General features: G+C 40.2%; 1 long non-coding RNA gene across 7 annotated transcripts in view; it reads right to left on the minus strand.

The window, feature by feature from the left end:
* LOC149125389 (uncharacterized) overlaps positions 1-22,179 on the minus strand; it is a 116,172-nt gene that overhangs the window by 91,026 nt on the left and 2,967 nt on the right. Inside the window, exons 3-4 of one of the 7 annotated variants that reach the window (XR_016210418.1) lie at positions 4,385-4,528; positions 3,454-4,238 (exon numbers count right to left, since the gene is read on the minus strand). The exons of 5 other annotated variants lie outside the window; for them this stretch is intronic. This is a non-coding gene — a long non-coding RNA (uncharacterized LOC149125389). Of the gene's footprint in view, positions 1-3,453; positions 4,239-4,384; positions 4,529-11,037; positions 11,966-22,179 lie in introns of those variants that run through there. One more of the 7 variants, XR_016210421.1, reaches the window with a different exon arrangement.

A 22,179-nucleotide genomic window follows, 5' to 3' on the forward strand; every position in this document is an offset into this window, starting at 1 on the left:
TCTCTTCTCTTCTCTTCTTTTTGCTTCTCTTCCCTTGGCTCCTCTTCTCTATCTCTTTCTCTCTCATTCTCTCTTTCTCTCTCCTGTCTGTGTGCGTATATATACACATATATATACTATATATATACTATATATAATATTTACATACATATATATACTTCTTTCTTTCTCTCTCTGCTTTACAAGTATATAAACAAAAAGCTTTAAAATGTAAATGCTGTTGCATTCTCATTTGCTAGAAATAAAAGAAGATTAAGCAAGGGGAAAAAAAGCTGAGGGGAAGTGAGTGATGGTGCAACCTGCTTGATATGTGTGTTTGTTCATGTATATGAATGAGTGTGAGAAAGAGGAAGAGACTTGGTAAGGGGGGGAGGGACACTTACATTGACACTGGCTGTAACCAGAAGAGACACTTGGACCATCTCTTTCTTAAGGACTATGTCAGGGACTCAGGGCTTCCTACATATTTTCAAGACAGAATTGGAGCCCAAAGCACCATGATTAGCTAGAGATGATGACTGGCTAAATTTGTTCATTCTCTGGCTGAAGTCTTTGGCCTCAGCTAAGGACCAGGTGTATACAGAACAGGGTAGTCTGGCCAGCTGGAAACCACTCATATGACGTGGGAACAAGGATCATGTCTCCTGGGTTCAGTGCCCTATTTTGACCTTTACTATTTGAATGTCCCAAACAGGAGATAAGATTCTGCCATGTTATGGGAAAAGGTCAGGACTACCCGAAAGAACTGGGATTGTCATTACTAAACACAGAGAAACTTGCACAGGGCAGCAAGCACAGTAACCTGAACTCCAGGGAACAAGCAATGTCAGAAAGTGGTAAGACCAGAGCCTTGGTGTGCAAGTGGCAGCCACAGACTGCCCTGTTCAGGTAGGACACAATGTGCTGTGGGGCAAGGGCACAGTTGTCACCCCACCACGCACACAGAGGATGAAGGACACTACTGAAAGTCCCCTCAGTTTCCTATTAAAGCCTAGTCAGTCTAGAAAGATGGGTTTTCTTGACTGGAAAGGATGTTTGTCTCTAAGCTGGCTCTGCTTCATTGACTCTCACTTGCCCAACACTTGTTTAACACATTCGCCTGCTTGCCTTCTCTGATAGAGCAGTGTGCTGGGAAAACAAGAAAGGGGCATCCAAGAAAGGAAGGCACAAGGAACCGCAAGCCGCCTTAGGAGGTAACTAGAGAGTACAGGGTGCTCGGAGGAAAGCTGCTGAGGGTCCACCCTGACACAGAAACCATACCTGTCACCACTGAACTCAGTAAGAACCACACGAACACCCCCAAGTTGTAGCACGTGGAGGTTGTGAAGCAATTTTGACCTCCAGAGCTTGAAACACAAAGTTCTCTCCAGTTCCTACAAAGTAGAAGGCAATTGTTCCCAGTATACCAGAAGGAAAGCAAGACAAAAAGAAAGAAAGCTTAGAATCTTTGAGGCCTTCCTCCCATCATCAAGAATTCCACAATAGGCTCTTGTCCTGTCTCTGCTACAACACACCTGGTGGCAAGAATTTGCTGCCTGATGAAGCCCTCAGGATTATCAGTAACTCTACCATTAGGATGATTTCTCATACTGTGCCAACATCTGTCTGTTGCAACTTTCACAGTTTTGTTCTTTGGAGCAATGCAAAGTAACTCTATTTTTGTTCTTCAACACAGCCCTTTGAATATTTGGATATGATGATTAGCTCTATCTTACTGCATACCCATTCACTCTATTTATGTTTCTCTTCCAATTAACTCTCATGTAACTGGTCCTTTTACCTCCTGCCTCTCTCAGTTGCCTTTATTCTCCCAGCTACATGCAGCACCTGGGAATCAGGATGAGATGGGACTTGGTCCTCCTCCCTGCATCTGACAGGTAATATGTGTGAACTTGGGAAGCTGCCATACAATGAAATTTATAGGACTGGCATAAAAGCCATGTCTATTGACTCAGAAAACAGAAAAAGTGTAACCTTCCCATGCAATTGAATGGAGCTAATCCTGATGGAAACTGCCTTAGATCACTTTGGGCTGGCATAAAAGTGAATACTCAACCTTTCAAGATTAGGAGCAGATTTTTCCTGTTCCTCTTGCTTGGAGTTAAAGGGGGCAAAAAATTCTACTACCTGCCCTCTGTGCATGCATACACACACATACACACACACACTCATTTACTGATGTGCACATACTTAAGTACACTTACACTACACTAATATTTGCAAGAGGAGTCAATATGAAGAATCTCTGAAAGGGTCACAGGAAATGTGTATTATGAAGAAAACAATGCTTGGATTCCAAAAAAATTGCAACAAAGTAAAGTTATAATTCCACTGTTTCATGAACTTTATATATATCCTGTATATCTGAGGGTACCCAGGAGCCCTCAGAAGAAGAAAGAGAGAAGAAAAGAGAGAGAGAGAGAAAGAAAGAGAAAGACAGAAAAAGAGAAACACTCATAAAAAGGAACCAATCTTCCTAGATAATACATAAACCCAGGGGGAACAACCGATCTCAGGGATTCTCCCTCTTTCACAAAAAAATAAGGGGGGTTCCCTGGAAAGAAGGCAGATTTCCACATTGGCTCAATTTTCTGAGTCAGTACAATTAATTTTACTAGGAAGCTACATACATTAAATGGCTTTTCTAGGAGTTGCATTGTATGATAAGTCCTTAAAAACTATAAAACAGCCAATCCTATATGACCAAGGACGTGTTCTCAGCTCCACTCACACTTTTCACTAACCTTTTGTTAGACATCTCTCCAACATACACATTGAGCATGTCTATCATCTTTCTGGGGATCAGTTTGGAGAGCAGAAGGATCTACTTATACCAGACACTCTCCTCCCCTACAGTTCTTCCCAGAATTCTCCCCTCCTCATTGGTTCTGATCAAGCTTCTTTTGGGTGATTCAGCATTGAATTGTGTGCTTTTTATATTGTGTGTCTTTCTATAATTGTCATGGTGGCCTTCTGCACTTTGTCATGACATCTTCTAGAACTGACCCCTGATCTGTTATTTTATGTAAATTAGTGATAAAGGTCCCAAATCACCCAAAGGTGATGTAGTTAAGTCAAATAAAAGAACAAGAACAGCTCCCACAATGATAGACTGCTAGTTTGTAAAAATTCCTGTAGCAAAAGCATCTAAGTTGGTTGTTTAATACTTTAAATACATTTCCTCATGTTACCAATGTTATGCATAACATGTGATATAGTTGAAATAATGTAATTATTGTCCTATTTTGAGTAAAAGGGTTTTTTTGAGCTGGTCTGAGAACCTGAGCAGAATTTGTATCAAACCCCATTAGAAGACCCTCTTTTATGTTGCTCATTGTAACCAGGCACAGTCGGGTTTAATTGTTTTCATGGGACAAAGAAATGAATGAATAATGATTTATATTCACTCATCAAGCATTTATTTAAAAGCTACCATAGTTAGGGGTTGTGCTAGTACTGGGGATATAGGTATGGTCCTGGTCCTTAAAAAGCTCACAATTGAGTGGAAGCCAGGCAGGTAAACGAATGGTTGGAGTATCATGTGATGGTGAATTACAGGCATGAAAATAGAAGCGATCCTAAGGGAGAGTGAGTAGAGCAAGACCAATAGAGGAAAGAAGACTCCCTGGAGTACCAACTTGATAGGGGCTGATGGGGAAGAGGAGTCTGCCTGAAAAACTGGGAAGAAGATGCAGAGGAGCCCATCAGGTAGCATGGCACCCCAGAAGCCCAAAAAGGGCAGCACTGCAAGGAGTGAGTGGTAATAGTATCTCATCTACTTCTTTTTTAAAGATCTACTTCATTTAGTTGAAAAGTAGAGTGACAGAGGGCGGGGAGAGAGAGAAGAATCTTCCATCTGCTGGCTCACTTCCCAAATGGTCACAATAGCCAGTGCTGGGTCAGGCCAAATCCAGGAGCTTGGAACTCCATCTGGGTCTCCAAATGTGTGTGGCAAGGACCCAGGTACACTAGCCATCTTCCTCTGCTTTCCCAGAGGGAGCCGGATTGGAAGTGGAGCAGTGGAGATTCAAACCAGCACTCATACAGGATACCAGTGTTCATATGTGATGCTGGCGTTGCAAGTGGTGGCTTAGCCTGCTGTGCCACAACACCAATATAATCCATCTCATCACCCACTCTTTCTCTTTGGAATGTATACTCGCAGCCCAGATCTCCTCCCTGAGCTCAGGACATCCACCTGTCCCTTCCATATCTCCACATGGATATCCAGCAGACTTCTAGAAGCAAGAAATAGTAAGAGAATATTTGGACACATGTGAAGGAATAGATTATTAAACACTTGTTCATATGAGCTACAACAAAAAATCTGAGGCATGGAGGATATCAGGAAGGATTCTTAGGGAAAGTGAAGTGTAAGATTTACCTTGGAGAAGTTAGGAAAGAAGAAAGGAGAGGGTCCAGCGCTGTGGCGTAGTGGGAAAGGCTGCTGCCTGCAGTGCCGGCATCCTGTATGGGCGCCAGGTCGAGTCCCAGCTGCTCCACTTCTGATCCAGCTCTCTGCTGTGGCCTGAGAAAGCAGTGGAAAATGGCCCAAGTCCTTGGGCTCTGAACCCACATGGGAGACCTGGCTCCTGGCTTCCAATAGGTACAGCTCCGGCCATTGTGGCCAATGGGGAGTGAACCAGCGGATGGAAGACCTCTCTCCCTCTCTGCCTCTCCTCTCTCTGTGTGACTCTGACTTTCAAATAAACGGATAATCTCTTAAAAAAAAAAAAAGAAAGAAGAGGAGGAAGAGAAAGGAGAGGACAGGCCACAGCTTTGGAAAGGAGAATGATAGAACTAGAGCCACAAGTATGTCTGTCCATTAACCAAGACTGGATTTCTCAGATGATAGCTAAGGTATTTAGGGTAAGACCTAGGTGTGCAAACGTTTGAGCACTAATCATCCAAAATCTTCTCTTAATTAACACAATGATAGAATGAGAATTCATTAGATAGGCTGCTTCCTAGACTGCAATTCTTGGCTAGGAGCCCTGGGAAATGAGGAAAAGGTCAGTGTGATGGGAGTTGGGAGTGATGCATCCATCCATGGAGCAAGAACAGGTCAGTTACCAGGGCAAGCTGCTTAGGATAATAGGAGCCATTTTATCGCTCTTCAAACAATTTATTTCTGTTTGTGAGAATAAAATCTAAAGATGTCTTAAAGATTCCCCACTTCCCATGCATTTTCTCATGGGATAAACTGGAATCCAGAAAAAAAAATCACTGAGCCAGATGGTTCCTCCTACAGTGGGTCAGAATGCAGACTTTTTAGAGGAAATTAAGGTGCAGCAGGTGCTGCTGACATTTCAAGCAGTGAGCATCCTGCTCCTTTGCAAGGCACTTAATAGGAAGGGAATTAAACGAAAAGTGACTCTTGAGAGAACTTCTTCCTCTCAGCAGATGCTCAGCAAGCCCTTTCCAACATGAGCGATGCCAATGCTCACTTTTTATTTGCTTTGGTACAAGGAATTACTGCTTCTCAGCAGTTCATATTCACAGCATTTTTGTGTAATGCCAAATGATGGGATACACAGTCACAGACAAAATTTTTATTTTAGGCCAATGGTTTTTTGATTAGTCCATTTCCTTCTTTGAGAAAAGTGCTGCATGAGCTATGCACCTGTATCCCTGCTTGAGAATCCATGAAATGATAAAACTTTGGGTTGCCTTAGAAACCTGGCTAAAATTATTCCATCTCTTTTGGAACACCTGGGAAGATGGTGTCTGGGGTATTTAATATCTCTTTCCTGGGACTAATTCAGGAGGCAATGAATGGCGCCTGGTTTGTCAAAGAGTTAGATTTTTCCATAGCATTTGGGCAGGTCCCAGGTGTTGACACTAGATTGACATTAACCAAGCCCAAAGTTTGTACCTGCCACCCTCCATCATTTCTCCATGGAGGGAAGAGTGCCTAAATGTACTCTTCCACTAGTCGCTGAATCTACTCGGTACTCTTGCTGAAATGTTACTGGGTATAAACTCCACATGCCTTGCATGTCTGGCATATAAGATGTTGAGGCCAGGAGTAAGCCATGGAGCATGAGAATTCATTAGATAGGTTGCTTCCTAGACTACGGTTCTTAGAAAATGGGATGGAGGTCAGGGTGATGGGAACTGGGAGTGGTGCATTCATTAATTGAGAGCTTGTACTAAGTAAAGCTTTCAAGGAGACACAAAAATTAAGATTTCAATGGCTTCTGAAGAAAAGACATGAAATGTTCACATAAAAATACAGTGGCATAGGCAGAAATTGTTGTTCCTAAGGCTAAATCACTTCCTCACTACATGTCAAGGCCAACATGGCCAAAGATCCCCATGATGTGTTTACCACTGTCTTTAGCACCCAGAAACACAGACCCACAATTGATTCTTCAATACTCCAGCTCAGACCAATACATGTGTACTGAGAATTATGAGCAACTGAATTTAACCTACTCTACATCAGACATTGCAAGATAGTCACATGAATGCTGCACTTAAGAGATTTCATAACAAATTAAGTACATTCTATTATTCTGTTTAGTGAAGATCAACCCAGACTCAGTCAAATAGCAATGGTTCCCTTTAATAATGGGAAAGTCATTTGTATCAGTGTATGCTGAGGTACTTGATGAAGCTGCCTATCTTCCTAAGATTCCTCTAAGACTTCAAATTCAGAATATCAAATGGAGGAAACCTAAGGATCCATAATGTAACAAATTCCCTGTAAAACACTAAGAACCACACACGCATTGGTTCATGAATGAAAGTGAGCACCATAGAGAAGTCCCAGCTGCCCCTTTATTGTTAGGAGATGCAAAGTCAATACAGAAGGTTGCACCATCACTGCCAGAGTCTTTATGTTCATGAGGGAACAGAAGAAAACAAAGAACTTAGGGAGAGAATCATGCAGCATGCAAGCCCTCCAAATGGCCATAGGATGTTTGGAGAGCTCACTCTAGCAGGCCAGGGAAGGCATGACTGACAGCATACCCATTCCCGAAGGACATCAAGAAGTAACAAAGCTTTGCAGCATGGAGGAAGACTTCCGGGTGTCTGTGAACACACTACTGAGGCCATTGTCCTTCTCTTCTCATGTTACTGTGCTCTAGGGTGTCCTGGTACCTGTGTTGAGCACCTGGAAAACTTGCCACACCTGCATCTGTACCCCAAGTGATGCCTCTTCCAGGATGGCCCCAAACAAAATTCTCTCTGCTCTCTCTCTCTTTCTCTTCCTATGAAATAGTCATTTGATTTCCACACCTGTTCTCATGTTTCCCCAGCTTTTCTTTCCTAAATTGGTGATGAAGGAGACTTTGGGCCAAAGATCTGGAGTTTTATCCACTTAATTTCTTCACTCTCAATTTCCTCGTATGTAAAGTGAGCATGAGAATAATAATACTCAGAAGACTTTTGTGTGAATGTAATGGAGGTGAGAGAAGCACTTTGTAAACCTATGAAGCACAAAAGACATTGCACTGGAGAAGAAACTATTGTTCTCCAAAATATTCAACTACATGTTGGCAATACCTGGTCACAGAAACTTATGAATGGGGTGGATACAGGCCTTGGAGCAGCCTCCACAGAATGACCATGAAAAGTTTTATCAGAAGTGATGGTAAATAAGGATCCATTGGAGGCTTCCATGGGTACTTTGGGGTACCTTCAACGAGGTCATCACTTGAAAATAGGAGGAAGAAAACAAGCAAAGACATGGAGAAAGCAGTGCAAAAGGCCAAGCAGGAGGACTAGCAGACAGTATCAGAGTAACTACTGCTGGGTACCAGGTGCCTTCTGCAGGGAAGGATGGCAAAACCAGATTACTCCAGCGATGGTACATCCTATGTGACCTGGTTCCCAAGCAACAGTCCCCCTGAGGTCTGATATTCGGACACTTCCCTTCCTTCATGACACTCCTGCAATGAAACTCCTACATTCATCAAGTCCCTGTGTACACCTAAAGCAAACTCTGTCACCAAAGGAGACTCCAGTGGACCTCCACATTTTACCCTGAAAGAAACTAAAACTTAAATGGCAGATGTTGTCATTTGAAGTTGGGATCTTCTTTTGTTTGGTCCCAGACTCTTGGGCCATTTCCTAAGGGTAACTTCAAAAAAAAAAAAAAAAAAAAAAAAGATCCAGCAATTCCAGCAATACTTCCTAAACTAAAAATAAATCAATATGGATAAAAATAAATATTATCACAGCTAAAGTTGAACAGTGGCATTCATGCAGTTGAGAATACACCACAAAATTTACTAGTCACCTCTTTGACTTTCAGGTCTGCTTGTGGAAACTCTAGACCTATCCCTGCCTGGAAATAAAGCAGGATCTCCTGTGAGGGGACCCAAAGACTGGCTTTAAGGATTTTATGAAATCCATGAAATTTCACAAGACAATTAGAATCTACCTGCATTGTTTTCCAAAATTTTATCAAATTCACAAAAACATTTCAGCACCATGGAGTTAGATAGTCTTAAAGACCTTTCTGGGAGCCCTTTGACCTCTGAATACATTTATAAATTTAATCTATTAATTATTGGATATTCCCATAGCTTAGAGTTTCAACCTTAACTAGCGACTTTTTTCATAATCCCTCCCCCTAGCAACGTTTTTCTTTTTTTAATGGTTGCATGCTTCTTTATTTATTTATCTCCTTTTCCTTGTTTCTTTTCTAACTTCCTCTCCAATTTCTCTCTCCTACCTTTAGTGTAGGCCACCAGTGATTTCCCTGTTTCTCATCTTTCAAAACTAAAGAAAGTTCTTCTGCCCCATTTAAAATACCTCTTCTAAATCTCAGTCCTTCCCTACATATCTCTATTTTCTTGTGCATCTATCACTACCCTTCCCCTCTGGCAAATGCCTGGAGAGTCACACAGTATGAGTCACTGCGGTATTAATAATATTCTTCATGTAGGAAGATGACATCACCAAACTGCCATCAGTGGGACATGTGCCCTTGAGCAATTTTCTCCACAGTAGGAACAAGTGGGCTTTGTGTCTACCCACTCCCTGGATCAGTGCCCCTAAGAATGATTTCAAGAATTTTCTAGGCTGAGATTTAGCGTAGCAAGTAGACTCAAAATAGAAAAAAAAAAAAAAACTAACTTCACTGTCTCATGAGATTTTTTTTCCCAGGATAAATACACTTATAGGAAAGCCCATGTCCTGAACTAGGAATAATCAGAAAACTTTGGCTGAAAATGATTTACTTTATGACTGGTTAGATTAGGAAGAAAATTAGGTGCAAGATATTATAGTCTGTAATGATAAAGTTACTGGCTAGCAAGCATGTAGTAGATACATTACATCATCTCTAATCCTCTCAGCCATCCTTAGGAAACTGATATTCATGGAGATTAAGCTGCTTTAAAAAGCCACATAACTAGTAAGTGATAAACCCAGGTTTTGAATCTACTTTCTTTCCGTTACACTGCACCACCACATGCTAAAACGTCAGTTCCTCTCTTCTTGGATGCTGGTCAAATGAGCCCCAGCTGGTAGCAAAGAACCAAGCAGCAGTGTAAGTGACTGAAGGTCCTCCGCTGGCTGACCTTCCCCTTAACTGACACTTTTCCTATACCACGTCTGAGATGCTTTCAGTAACTGTAGCGTCAGTGACTAATGCCTGTCCTCAGAGTTTACAGTGTACACTGTCCTAACATGCTACCTTATCCCTGGCAAGGAAGTCAGAACCATTTTTCACCTGCCTTTACTGAGCATTTACCTGCCCTGATTACTTTGACCAGCTGGTGCAGGAAGTGACTGAAACCACCAAGGAACAGTTTGCTTCATTTCTGCCATGCCTGGACAGTGGTCTGGATTGGAGCCAGATGTGTCATTACTGTGCTCCAAGATCAAGCAAGAGCTAATAAATGCTGGTCTTCTACTATGTTCAGGTTGCAATTTATATACGCTGTCTTTCCCCACCTGGGTTACAAGGAGGATGGAAATTTTCTCTCTGTTAAGGAAATACATGATGATACCTACAATAACAATAATAACACGTAACTTAATGTTAGGCACTATGCTATGCTAATTCCTGAAATGGGATTCTATTTCAGAAATTATAAATTTAGCCACCAGTCTATATTGTTCCCAAAATTCTAATAGGGGAATGTATAAGTTCTTAAAATTTAAATGCACATCAACTTTCCTGCTTTGAAAATTTGAGAATTTAGAGAACTTTCCATTAATTTTATAAACTTTGGTTGAATGTCTACTACATCCTAGCCTTTGTGCTAAGTTTTAAGGATATTCATATATGTACGAAACAAAAACCTTAAATCTAGCTCAAGAAAGACACAAAGAAAAAGACTTTTAATGTTAATTGAGGGAGAGAATGATGCCATGGAAGCATGAATAAGGTTTAGTAGGAGCCCAGAGGAAGATATCTAGAGAATCTAGAGGGGATTATTACAGAGGCTGGTGTCAAGATGGTAATGGAAAGATGAAGATTTCTATACATAGAGAAGAACAAGAAGAACCTTCCCACGTAGAGGATCTACCAACTTTAATAACCACTGGCAGCTGCTATTGTTAGGTCTACTGGGTCTATGCTGTGTACCCAACACTATTCAAGGCACACTATAGACATTGATTAATTTATCCATGATAACAATGTTGAGGGTAGGTATTGTTTTCTCTATTTCACACATTGAAAAAGTAAGATTCTAAAAGGTGAAGTAGCTTGACTAAGAGTGTGGGCTGGATGAAGTGTCTCTGACTCAAAATCACTTGTCTTCCCCTAGCTGACATCATCTCCATCACATTTTTATGCTTCTTGGATGTGAATGCCATTCTTGTAGAAGAACCTCACTAATTAATCTGTTAATTTTATTGTTCATTTAAACAATATTTTCTTCTCCATCTGAAAAAACAGAGAACAGAAAGAAGTAATTCACCCTGATACAAGACATGATAAAGTAATGACTTACTGGTGTTATTGTTGTTGTTGCTGTTTTTGTTTTTTAGAAGATTTTGAAGTTTACTATCTGCCAGATACTCTTTCAAGTATTTTCTAGGTAGTAAGGAAAAACTTTTCTATAAAGTAATTACTAGGGGCCAGTGCCGTGGCTCACCGGGTTAACTCCTTGGCCTGAAGCACTGGCATCCCATATGGGCACCGGTTCAAGACCCAGCCGCTCCACTTCCATCCAGCTCTCTGCTATGGCCTGAAAAAGCAGTAGAAGATGGCTCAAGTCTTTGGGACCCTGCACTCGCATGGGAGACCTGGAAGAGGCTCCTGGCTTCATATCAGCCCAGCTCTGGCCATTGCGGCCATCTGGGGAGTGAACCATCAGATGGAAGATTTCTCTCTCTCTCTCTCTCTCTCTCTGCCTCTCCTCTCTCTGCCTCTCCTCTCTCTGCCTCTCCTCTCTCTGTGTAACTCTGACCTTCAAATAAATAAATCTTAAAAAAAATAATTACTGCTCTTATTCCTGGCATGGAGAGTTGAGTACATCAATACATTTCCAGTTTACAATGTACGTTTATTTCCTACTTCATCTACCTGATGAGATTTTCTTGTGTGTGTTGAAGAGGAGAAAAGAGATATTGATCTGAAGCATATTTTGTTAGTCCTATACAAACTTCACTCCCTTGTCAGATGCTTTCCTTACTGACACCCTTCTTCCCTTTAGCCAAAGCTCCACCTCTGAATCAGCTCTTTTAGTGTCCTTGGGCAAGTGGATTCCATTGCAGGTCAGACTTGGCTCTGCTGACAATGACGAGGGTCCCTAAATCCCCTCTGCTGTAAAGGGCAGCAGTTGGCTTGCCCAGAATGACTGCCAGGTTGGCTCAGAACACATTTAAATGCTTAAAATACCAATGCTGTCAAAGGCCAGCCTGCCAGATGGGTGCTGACTGACAGGAAGAGCAGACATTCCAGAGGAAGTGCTGTCTGCCTTCAATCCTCAGCTCTCATCCAGGATTGACCTCAGAGCTTGAAGCAAACAGCCAAGAGCCTCAAGGGTTTTGTGTGCTGCAAGAAAAAAAAAAAAAAGAGAATAGGACTGGTAGTGCACGTTTTTTCCCACCCTGAGACTCCAGCACAGTTAGAGAAAACCAGGCTAACCAATGCTGCTTTCAATATATCTGTATACTTACCTGCCATAACCCCTGTGTAATGTCCTCCTGTTATATATCCCTGGGTCATTCTATCTCCTCTCCTAGACAGGAATTTCACACCTTCCTCCCCTACTTCAAAGACCCAACACTTCCTCACCTCATTCTCAGCAGATGACCCTGCCTTTTATTTTCCATAGACGTTGGAAACAATCAGAAAAGTATATCCACATACTTCTATCTATGAATCTCCCAGCATTTCGTACCTATAGGAGTCACTTCTGTTACAGTGGACCGACTCTCCACGATCCCAGCTAAAGTCATCCTGAGTTTATGCTCTAGAATCTGTACCCTTGCATATTTTCAAGGATTTCATTTCCTCCAATGTTTCAGGTATTTCCTACAAGATGAACTGTCCTATCTTCACATAAACATATTGTTGTTAATCCCATTTTTAAACCCGTCTCTCAGAAGACTCCATGAGACAAAAGGGGAGAAAATCAAGACACCACCTCAGCCAGCTGCATGAACCACCTGCTGTCAGCTATGAGCTGCCCTCTTACCAAGTCAAGGCAGGAAGAAATTGCCATGCACTCTACTCACAGTCACCCACTGACTTTTACTTCAGCCTGGGGAGCTCACTGAGTTCTAAGAAACTGCCAGGCATGGAGCAGGAAATCTGCCTTGCTTCCTTACCCTCCCCCACTCCCACAGCATGCCATACTCAGCAATGGAAAGTCACACAGATCATGTCTGTTCTTCTGCCAGCATCATAGTCAGAGTCAGGGCAACATGTGGAGCAAAGGACAGATCCCCTGCATTCTGCAAATGGGGAAGCTTTGGAGCATTGGCCCCAGAGCTATCTCACCCACTCCATGCGAGCAAGGAGAATACACCTTAGCTTCTAGGGGCTAAAACAAGAAGCAGCCCATAAACAAAATCCTCTGCCACCATGGCAGATCTGAGTAATGCCCCCACTATACTCTGCAACACCAGGACTGTAACAATTCCTTCTAAATTTCTCAGTGCCACTGGAACCTACTTGGTGGATATACGAAAGAAGCAACCTGCATTCCAACCCTCTGGACTGATACCCTCCAGAGAACACCTCCTAAATACCTTGTAGTCACCCTGTAGAACTGGAAGAGGGTTCAGTTCACATTCCCAGCACTAAGACTAGTGCTGTTGGTGTTTTAAGCCACAATGCCAGTTGGACTCTCCTAGCAGGACCTGAGGAAAGATCCATCCCTATCACATGGTCCTACATCCACAGCAATCAGTGCCACAAGCCCCAGCATCACTCAGGCTTGCCAATAGGACAAGGGGGCAGCCACCCTTGTCTCCCTCAGCACCAAGAACAAGGCCTTGGCTATCACACTCTCTAGGGATACTGACACTGAACTCTCTGTGGACCAAAGATATACAACCAAGGAAACCCATATTAATCCCAAAGCCCCACTTCTATCCCCATGAACTGCAGTAGACTAGTCCACTGTGTCCCTCATAGACACAGCTGACACTGATTAAAACTAAAGAAATTGGGGCCGGTGCTGTGGCATAGCAGATAAAGCTACCACCTGCAATGCCGGCATCCCATGTGGGTCCTCACTGCTCCACTTCAGCTTCAGCTCTCTGCTATGGTCTGGGAGAGCAGTAGAAGATGGCCCAAGTCTTTGGGCCCCAACACCCATGTGGGAGACCTGGAAGAAGCTCCTGGCTCCTGGCTTTGGATTGGCCCAGCTCCATCCACAACAGCCATCTGAGGAGTGAACCAGTGGATGGAAGACCTCTCTTTCCCTCTCTTTTTTTCTCTCTCCCTCCCTCCCTCTCTTCCACTCTCCCTCTGCCTCTCTGGAACTCTGCAGTTCAAATAAGTAAATCAATATTTTAAAAAAAGACTAAAGAAATCATTCAGAGACTATACTCCTGAGGCAACTAGAAACAAAGCCAAAGCAACAAGCAAAGTGATATCCTGCATTCCAACTAAATCATAAACTATTTTCCAATAAAACCTACTCCATAAAGAAGGGACCAATACACGAGATGGGCAGACATAAATGTAGGGACACAGGAGACATGAACAAGCAAGACAACAAAGGGGCGCAATGCTATTCCTAAAATAGATCTTGAACTAAAAGGAATCTATGAAATGAAAGATACAGAATTTAAAATAATGATTGTAAGGAAACTCAATGAGATGCAAGAGGATCTAGATAGATTAAGAAAATGAGGAAATCAATGAGTGATATGAATGAAAATATTACTAAAGAGATAGTACTCATTAAGAAGAATCAAATAGAAATTTTTGGAAATGAAATTTTCTTAAAGATTTGTTTATTTGAAAGGCAGATTTACAGAGAGGCAGAGGCATAGGGAGAGAGAGAGGTCTTTCACCCACTTGTCCACTGTCCACTTGTCCACTCCAGCAATAGCTGGAGCTGCGCTGATCTGAAGCCAGGATCCAGGAGCTTCATAGAGGTATTCCACATGGGAGCAGCAGCCCAAGGACTTGGGCACTCTTCCACTGCCTTCCCAGGCCATAGCAGAGAGCTGGATCAAAAGTGGAGCAGCCAGGATTTGAACAGGCACCCATATGTGATGCCAGCACTGTAGGCAGCAGCTTTATCTACTACTCCACAGTGCAGGCCCCTGGAAATTAAATTTTCAATCACTGAAAAAAATAAAATAAAATTTAGAACTTAATAGCATAATAGAGAAAGTGTAGGAAAGAATTTCTGACCTTGATTACAAGAATTTTGAAATAGCTCAATCAGTCCAAAATAAATAGAAAAGAATTAAAAAGAATGAAGGAAGTCTATGTGGAACTAGACTATTAGACTATGTGGAACTGGGTCTTTTAAATGACCAAATATTCATATTATAAGCATTCCTGAAGGAGAATAAAAGGAAATTGGCACTGAGAACCTGATAAATGAAATAATAGATGAAAGTTTCTCAAGTCTTGAAAGAGACATGGACATCCAGATACAAGAAGCTCAAAGAACCCCAAGTAGACTCAACCAAAAAAAGGTCTTTTCCAAGGCATATTGTCATCAAATTGCCAAAAGTTAAAGACAAGGAGAGAATTCTAAAGACAGTAAGAGAAAAGCATCAAGTTACATATAAAGGAAAGCAAATTAGATTCACAACTGACTTTTCAGTGGCAACCCTACAAGCCAGCAAGCCAGCAAGCCAGAAGAGAGTGGGATGATATATTCAAGGTCTTAAAAGAAAAACAAACAAACAAACACCTTGAACCAAGAATATTATATCCAGCGAAGCTATCCTTTAAAAGGAAGGAAGAATAAGGTATTTTCCAGACAAGCAAAAACAGAATTCACCAGACAACCTTTACAAGAAATTCTGAAGGTTGTCCAGCAATAAAAGTAAACATTATGAAAACACATTATATCACTGAAAACTAACAAAGCAGGGAGAAAAAGTATACAATCAGCAAGATAATGGGTATTAGTTCTTATCTATTACTACTAACCTTGAATGTGAATGGATTAAATTCATCAACCAAAAAATTAGGTTGGCTGAATGGTTAAAAACAACAGCACCCTGCTGGCACTGTGGCTTAGTGGATAAAGCCGCCGCCTGCAGTGCTGGCATCCCATGTGGGCACCAGTTAGAGTCCCAGCTGCTCCACTTCTGATCCAGCTCTCTGCTATGGCCTGGGAAAGCAGTAGAAGATGCGCCAAGTCCTTTTGCCCCTGCACCCATGCGGGAGATCCGGAAGAAGCTCCTGGCTCCTGGCTTCAGATTGGCCAACTGGGGAGTGACCCAGTGGATGGAAGACCTTTCTCTCTCTCCCTGCCACTTCTTCTCTGTGTGTGTGTAACTCTGACTTTCAAATAAATAAATAGATCTTTAAAATAAAAAGTACCCCAATATGCTGCCTACAAGAAACTAATTTTACAAATTAAGATATGCACAGACTAAAAGTGAAAGGTTGGAAAAAAATATACCAAATGGAAATCAAAAGGAGCAGGTGTTCCTATCCTGATATCAGATAAAAGACTTAAAATCAAAAACTATAAAAAGGTAAAGAAGGATATTATATTTTGATAAAAGTTTCAATTTATCAAGAAGACCTAATAATTGTATATAATCATAAATATATAGAGAGAGACCACCAAGATATATACAGTGAATATAATTAGAACTAAAGGGAGAGATAGACTCCAATACAGTAATAGTGGATGACTTTAACACTCCACTCTCATTGATGGACAGATCATCCAAATGAATCAATAAAGTTACATCAGAGCAAATGGACCTAACAGACATTTACAGGACATTTCACCCAACAACTACAGAATATATATTCTTCTCATCAACACATGAAGCATTTTCTAGAATGGACCACATAGTATGCCACAAATCAAGTCGCAGCAAATTTAAACAAATTTATATAATTCTATGTATCTTCTCAAAGCATTAAGAAATAAACCTAGAGATAAACAATAAGAAGAACAATAGAATAAATACTTGGAAATTAAACAACATGCTACTATCAATGGGTCATTGAAGAAATTAAAAAGAAAAGCAAAAACTTTCCTGAAATAAATGAAAATGAAAACACAATATAGCAAAACATGTGGGTTACAGCAAATATATTATTAAGAGGGAAGTTTATAGCATTAAGTGCTTACATTAAAAAATAGAAATGTCTCAAATTAGAGATCTAATGATTCATCTTGAAGACTTAGAAAAAACAGGAATAAACCAAACCCAAAAGCAACAGAAGGCAAGAGATAATAAGGATCAAAGCAGAAATAAATTATATTGGAACCAAAAAAAATTATAAAGATCAAGAGAACAAAAAGTTGATTTTTGGGAAGATGAACAAAATAGATAAGCCTCTAGCCAGATTACCAAAGAAAGAAAAAAAGAGAAAAAACTGAAATAAACAAAATTGTAGATGAAAAAGGAGACATCACAACCACCACCACTGAAATACAAAGGATCATAAGAAACTACTATGAAGAACTATATGCTAGTAAACTGGAAAATCTCAAACAAACAGATAAATTCCTGGATTCTTATAACCTACCACGATTAAATCAAGAAACATAGACAATCTATGAGATAATCAATGAGATTAAAGCAGCAATCAAAAATCTTCCATCAAGGAAAAGTATAATCTCTTCAATAAATAGTGCTGGCAAAACTGGATGCATATGTGTAGAAGAATGAAATTAGTCCATACTTTTCACCAAATACAACAACCTACTCAAGATGGATCAAAGACCTCAATTTAAGACCTGAGAATATGAAGTTGCTGGAAGAAAGCATGGGAGAAGCACTCCAAGACATTTATGTAGGAAACAACTTCTTGGACAAGACCCCTAAAGCACAGACAACAAAAGCAAAACTAAACACATAGGATTAAATCTAACTCAGAAACTTCTGCACAGCAAAGAAAATATTCAATAAAGAGACATGGAACAGAATGGGAAAAAATATTTGCAAACAACTTATCTGGCAAAGTATTAAAATCCCAAATATATCAGCAACTTATAAAATTCAACAGCAATAAAAATTCAATCAGTTTAGAAATAGAAAAAAGACTTCAATAAACAGCTCTCAAATGAAGAAATACAAATGGCCAACAAATATATGAAAAAAAATTCTCAACATCTTCAGCTGTCAGGGAAATGCAAATGGAAACAAAAATGATATATCACCTCACCCCTCTCAGAATGACTAAAATTCAAAACACAGAGAGTAATACATACTGGCAAGGACGTGGACAAAGGGAAACATTTATACACAGTTGGTGGGAATGTAAATTAATGCAACCACTATGGAAAACATTGTGGAGATTTCTTAAAAGAAAAACTAGAAATAGACTTACCATATGATCCAGCAATCCCACTACTGGGTATATATCCAAAAGACTGAACACAGTGTATCAAAGAGATACCTGCACCACCATGTTTATAGCAGCACTGTTTACAACATCCAAAACTTGGAATCAGTCCACCATCAGATGAATGGATAAAGAAAATATGGCATATACAAAATGGAATATTATTCAGCTATAAAAAAAGAATCAAATCCTACGATTTGCAGCAAAATGGACACAACTGGAAGACATCATGCTGAGTGAAATAAGCCAGACTCAGAAAGACAAATACCACATGTTCTTCCTTATATGTGGGAGATATAATTTTAAAAAGGAAAGGAGAGGAGAGGAGAGGAGAGGAGAATGTCTGTATCTCAGCATTGTTGCAAACACAGTTTTCTAAACCTTTGTTTTATACCTTTGTCAAACCAATGGTTAAGAATGTATTACTACTACAATTTTAATGATCTGTGACTACCTTAAAATTTACTGTATATGGGTGAAATTGTCATTTTCCATTCAATTATTGTTATATCCATTGTCTATATTTCCACTAAACTAGAATCTTTGTGTTTTTTACTTGTTAAACTTCTTATTTGGTGAAATATATTAACCTTTTACTGTAATGTAAATTTTAAATATGTTATCTCAGAAACCTAAAACAAAGGACAGAATGAAGGTGAGAGGAGGGAGGGTGGAAGGGAGAAAGGGGGAGGGAAAGAGGAGAGGAATATCATTATGTTCATAGCATTTTGTCTACAAAGCATATTGAATCTGTTAAAAACTAATTAAAAATTCAAATTAAAAATTTCCTTAAAATCTCTCAACCTCACTTCTGCTTCTAGCTATTGCCCTATTTCTCTGCTCCCCTTGATAGCAACAATCATAGGAAACTCTCCATACCCAGTGTCTCCTGTTCTATTGCATTTTTTCTTGAATCCACTCCAGTCAGATTTTCCTTCCCAGCACCCGTAAATATCCCTCTTGTCAAGATTGTCTATGCCCTCACACACAGCCAAATCCAGAGGTTAATTCTCATACTTCATCCTACTTGATATAACAGTGGCATTTCACCCTAATAATCACGATTTTCTTCAGGAAGTACACCTACTTATTTGCCTGCTATCCAAATGTACACAGGACCAGAAAATCAGTACCCATGCTCCTTCCCATGGTGAACTTCCTCCAGTCTCAAGATTTAAAAGCATGCCTACGCTGATTATTCCCTAATTTATACTTTAGCCAAATCTCTCTTAATATCAGCCTTATAAATACAACAGCCAGTCAATGTGCCCACTTGAGTTTTTAATAAGCATTCCAAGGGTATCATGCCAAAAAATAACTGAATTTCTCATACTATCCCATAGCCTACTTTGTCTATCAGCTGTCTCAGTAAATGGAAACTCTATACCCTCTTTGGATCAAATCAAAACCTTGGAGTAATCTTTGACTCTTTGTTCCTGCCATAGAAGCCAGCCATGTCTATCAGATTATGCCAGAATATGACCACCATTTTTCCTCTGCCAACACCTTGAGTCCAGCTACTACCATCTCTTTCCTTTGTTGTTTCAAAGCTGTATCATTGATTTTCTTTCTTCCACCCTTGTTCACTTACAATATATTCTCTAATAAACAGCCAGAGTGATCTTTTAAAATGCAAGTCAGTTAGATCATGTCACTCCTGTGCTTGAAACCTCCATGAAAGGTGGGCATTTGGCCTGGCAGTTAGGATACCTGCATCCATATCAGAATACCTGTATTCAATACCCACCTCCAGCTCCTAACTAGCTTCCTGCTCAAGTTTATCTTGGGAGAAAGCATCTATAGTTTAAGTGATTGGGTTCCTGCCACCCAGGTGGGAGATCTGGGCTGAATTCCTGTGTCCTCTCAACTTTGCTGAGCCCAGCCCTGGCTCTCTTGCATGCATTTGGGGACTACTGAGTAGGAGATCTCTCTCTCTCTCGCTCTCTCTCTCTGCCTCCCTTCCTCCTTCCCTCCCTCCATCTTTCCTTCCCTTCTCTCACTTTCTCTGCCTCTCAAATTTTCTAAGAAAAGTTTCTTTTAAAAATCCTCCAGGATTCTCATCTAAGTCAGAGGAAAATCCCAAAGATGCTGCCATTTCTTGTGGGATAGCAAAACAGTCAGATTTTTCTGCATGGTGACCCAACATGAAAGAGTAGCCTTGACTTGTGCTCTCCTGTGTGTTCATATCAAAATGTTGGAATCATCCTTGACTTATCCATTTCAAACTCAATCTCCACTCCATCTGAAAAGCCTATCAACTCTATCTTTAAAACATCCCGAAATCTAATCACTTCTCACCATCTCCACGCTACCATCTTAGTCCAACCCATCATTATATCTTATGAATACTATTTTAATAGCACTCTAGTTGGTCTTCTTGTTTTCATACTTGCACCTTTCAAAGTAACCTTGTCAAAACACAAATGACATTTGTGTCATTTCTCTGTTTCTAATCCTCCAGTTACTTCCTATTTCAGGGAAAAATCCAAAAATTTTATTATAGGTCAAGTGGTGATATGGAGATAGCCATTTTAAGAGTAGCTTAAGGGGGAGTGCTGGAAATGAAATCTTATAGTTTGGAGAGTTGATTGGGGTGAGAAAATGAAGACAATGAGTACAAACTACTAGTTGGAGAACTGTGGCTTGAAAGAGAAAGGGAAAAATAGAATAATAGATGAAGATGGCTTAGGCCACAGATGTGAGCATATGTTCATATTAGGTAGTTACTAGAAAGAGAGGTTGATGATAGAGTTAAGAGAGATATTATATGACCCCAGCAGAAACAGAAAGCAATGAGAAATTGCAGGTTCAGTTGGAAAAGACAGCTACAGATGGGAAGCAGAGCATGTACTCTAATGAAGCAGAAAGGAGGAAAGGGTTGGTATAGATGCAGATTAGTTGTAGGGGGTAGAGGCTCAGAAGCCAATGGTCATAAAGAGACTCATATGGTTCAAAAAAGTTCATCAATATTGACCATACTCATTGAATAAACTAATGCATTGTAAAAATCAATATCAAATTCTTAACTGGCAAATACTACTACTACTATAGTAAAACAGAATTCAGTTTTGAATGGATTTTCTTGTTGAAGGAATAATTTGCAATATTACAGCTATGGAGCACATATCCTAATTCAGTGTTGGGTCTCCATTACAATGAGTCATTCCTCCACATTTCCAAAATGGTGGTTTTTAAACCCCAGGGGCTCAAAAACAAGTTTCAGTGGGTTTATTTTATTAAAAACAGCAATGCCATCTGTCTACATTGCCATTTTAAAAGATAAATAAAATAATTATTCATATTTTTCATTGTGAAATAGAAGCATAAGAACATTCAAGCAAAATTGAAAGAGACTTTATGGCTGTCAGTGGAATTCAGATGAACATGCTGATGATTTGGTGAGGTCATCACTGGGATGAAAAAGGAGAGCCAGAGAAATGTCCACTACTACATAGGTTTATGCTGATGTGGTAGTTGCAATATGTTACTTGTTTTTACCCATAAATAATGAACACAAATAGTTAATTTACACCCATAACTAACTCTCACGAAGACAGCCAGTTTCAGTCAAGTTACTTGAAATATAACATACTAACAAAGAACATAAGAAATTATAAGAAGTTTGTAAGTTTGCCCTATCATGCTGTTCACTAGATTTGCACTGAATGCCTTGGAGCAAAATCCTCTTGTACTCCCTATACTGGAAAATTATACATTATCCAGTTAGTTTTTGATGGAAGCCTTTCAATCTTTGTATTCTGTTTTTTTTTTTCTTTCTCAATTTCCAGATTCAGTCAATCAATCAGTCATGTCACCAACCCTACAGATGCTTCCTTCTCGATATTTCTTAAATAGAATCAATGATCCCATTCCACCCTCACTGTCAGTCATCAGCACTTCTCGATGGGTTTACTGCATTCTCTCAACAATAAGAAGTTTCCTGAGTTAATCCTCTTCCAACCTGGTCAAACAGCTCTGATTCTGATCCCTTGAGAACTCCCTATACCCTTCAGAGTAAAGTTTAAATTCCCAGGTAAGATTGACCCACAAGGTCAATAAATGGTATGACTACTGCTCAACTCTGTTCTTATCCTTCCTTATTTTATCCCATCTCTGCCTTATCCCAAATTTGTTTATGATTCATTTAAGGCAATAATGAATGCCTTCTAGTACAAGGGCATGACTAAATGCTATTTCCTTTGCTAAGATTCCTTCCTACTTCCTGTCAAGCTAACTCCTACTTATTCTTCAAA

The sequence above is a fragment of the Oryctolagus cuniculus genome, chromosome 7 (assembly GCF_051225735.1).
Source record: "Oryctolagus cuniculus isolate XC-2025 breed Fujian yellow rabbit chromosome 7, ASM5122573v1, whole genome shotgun sequence".
In the NCBI taxonomy this organism is placed as follows: Eukaryota; Metazoa; Chordata; class Mammalia; order Lagomorpha; family Leporidae; genus Oryctolagus; species Oryctolagus cuniculus.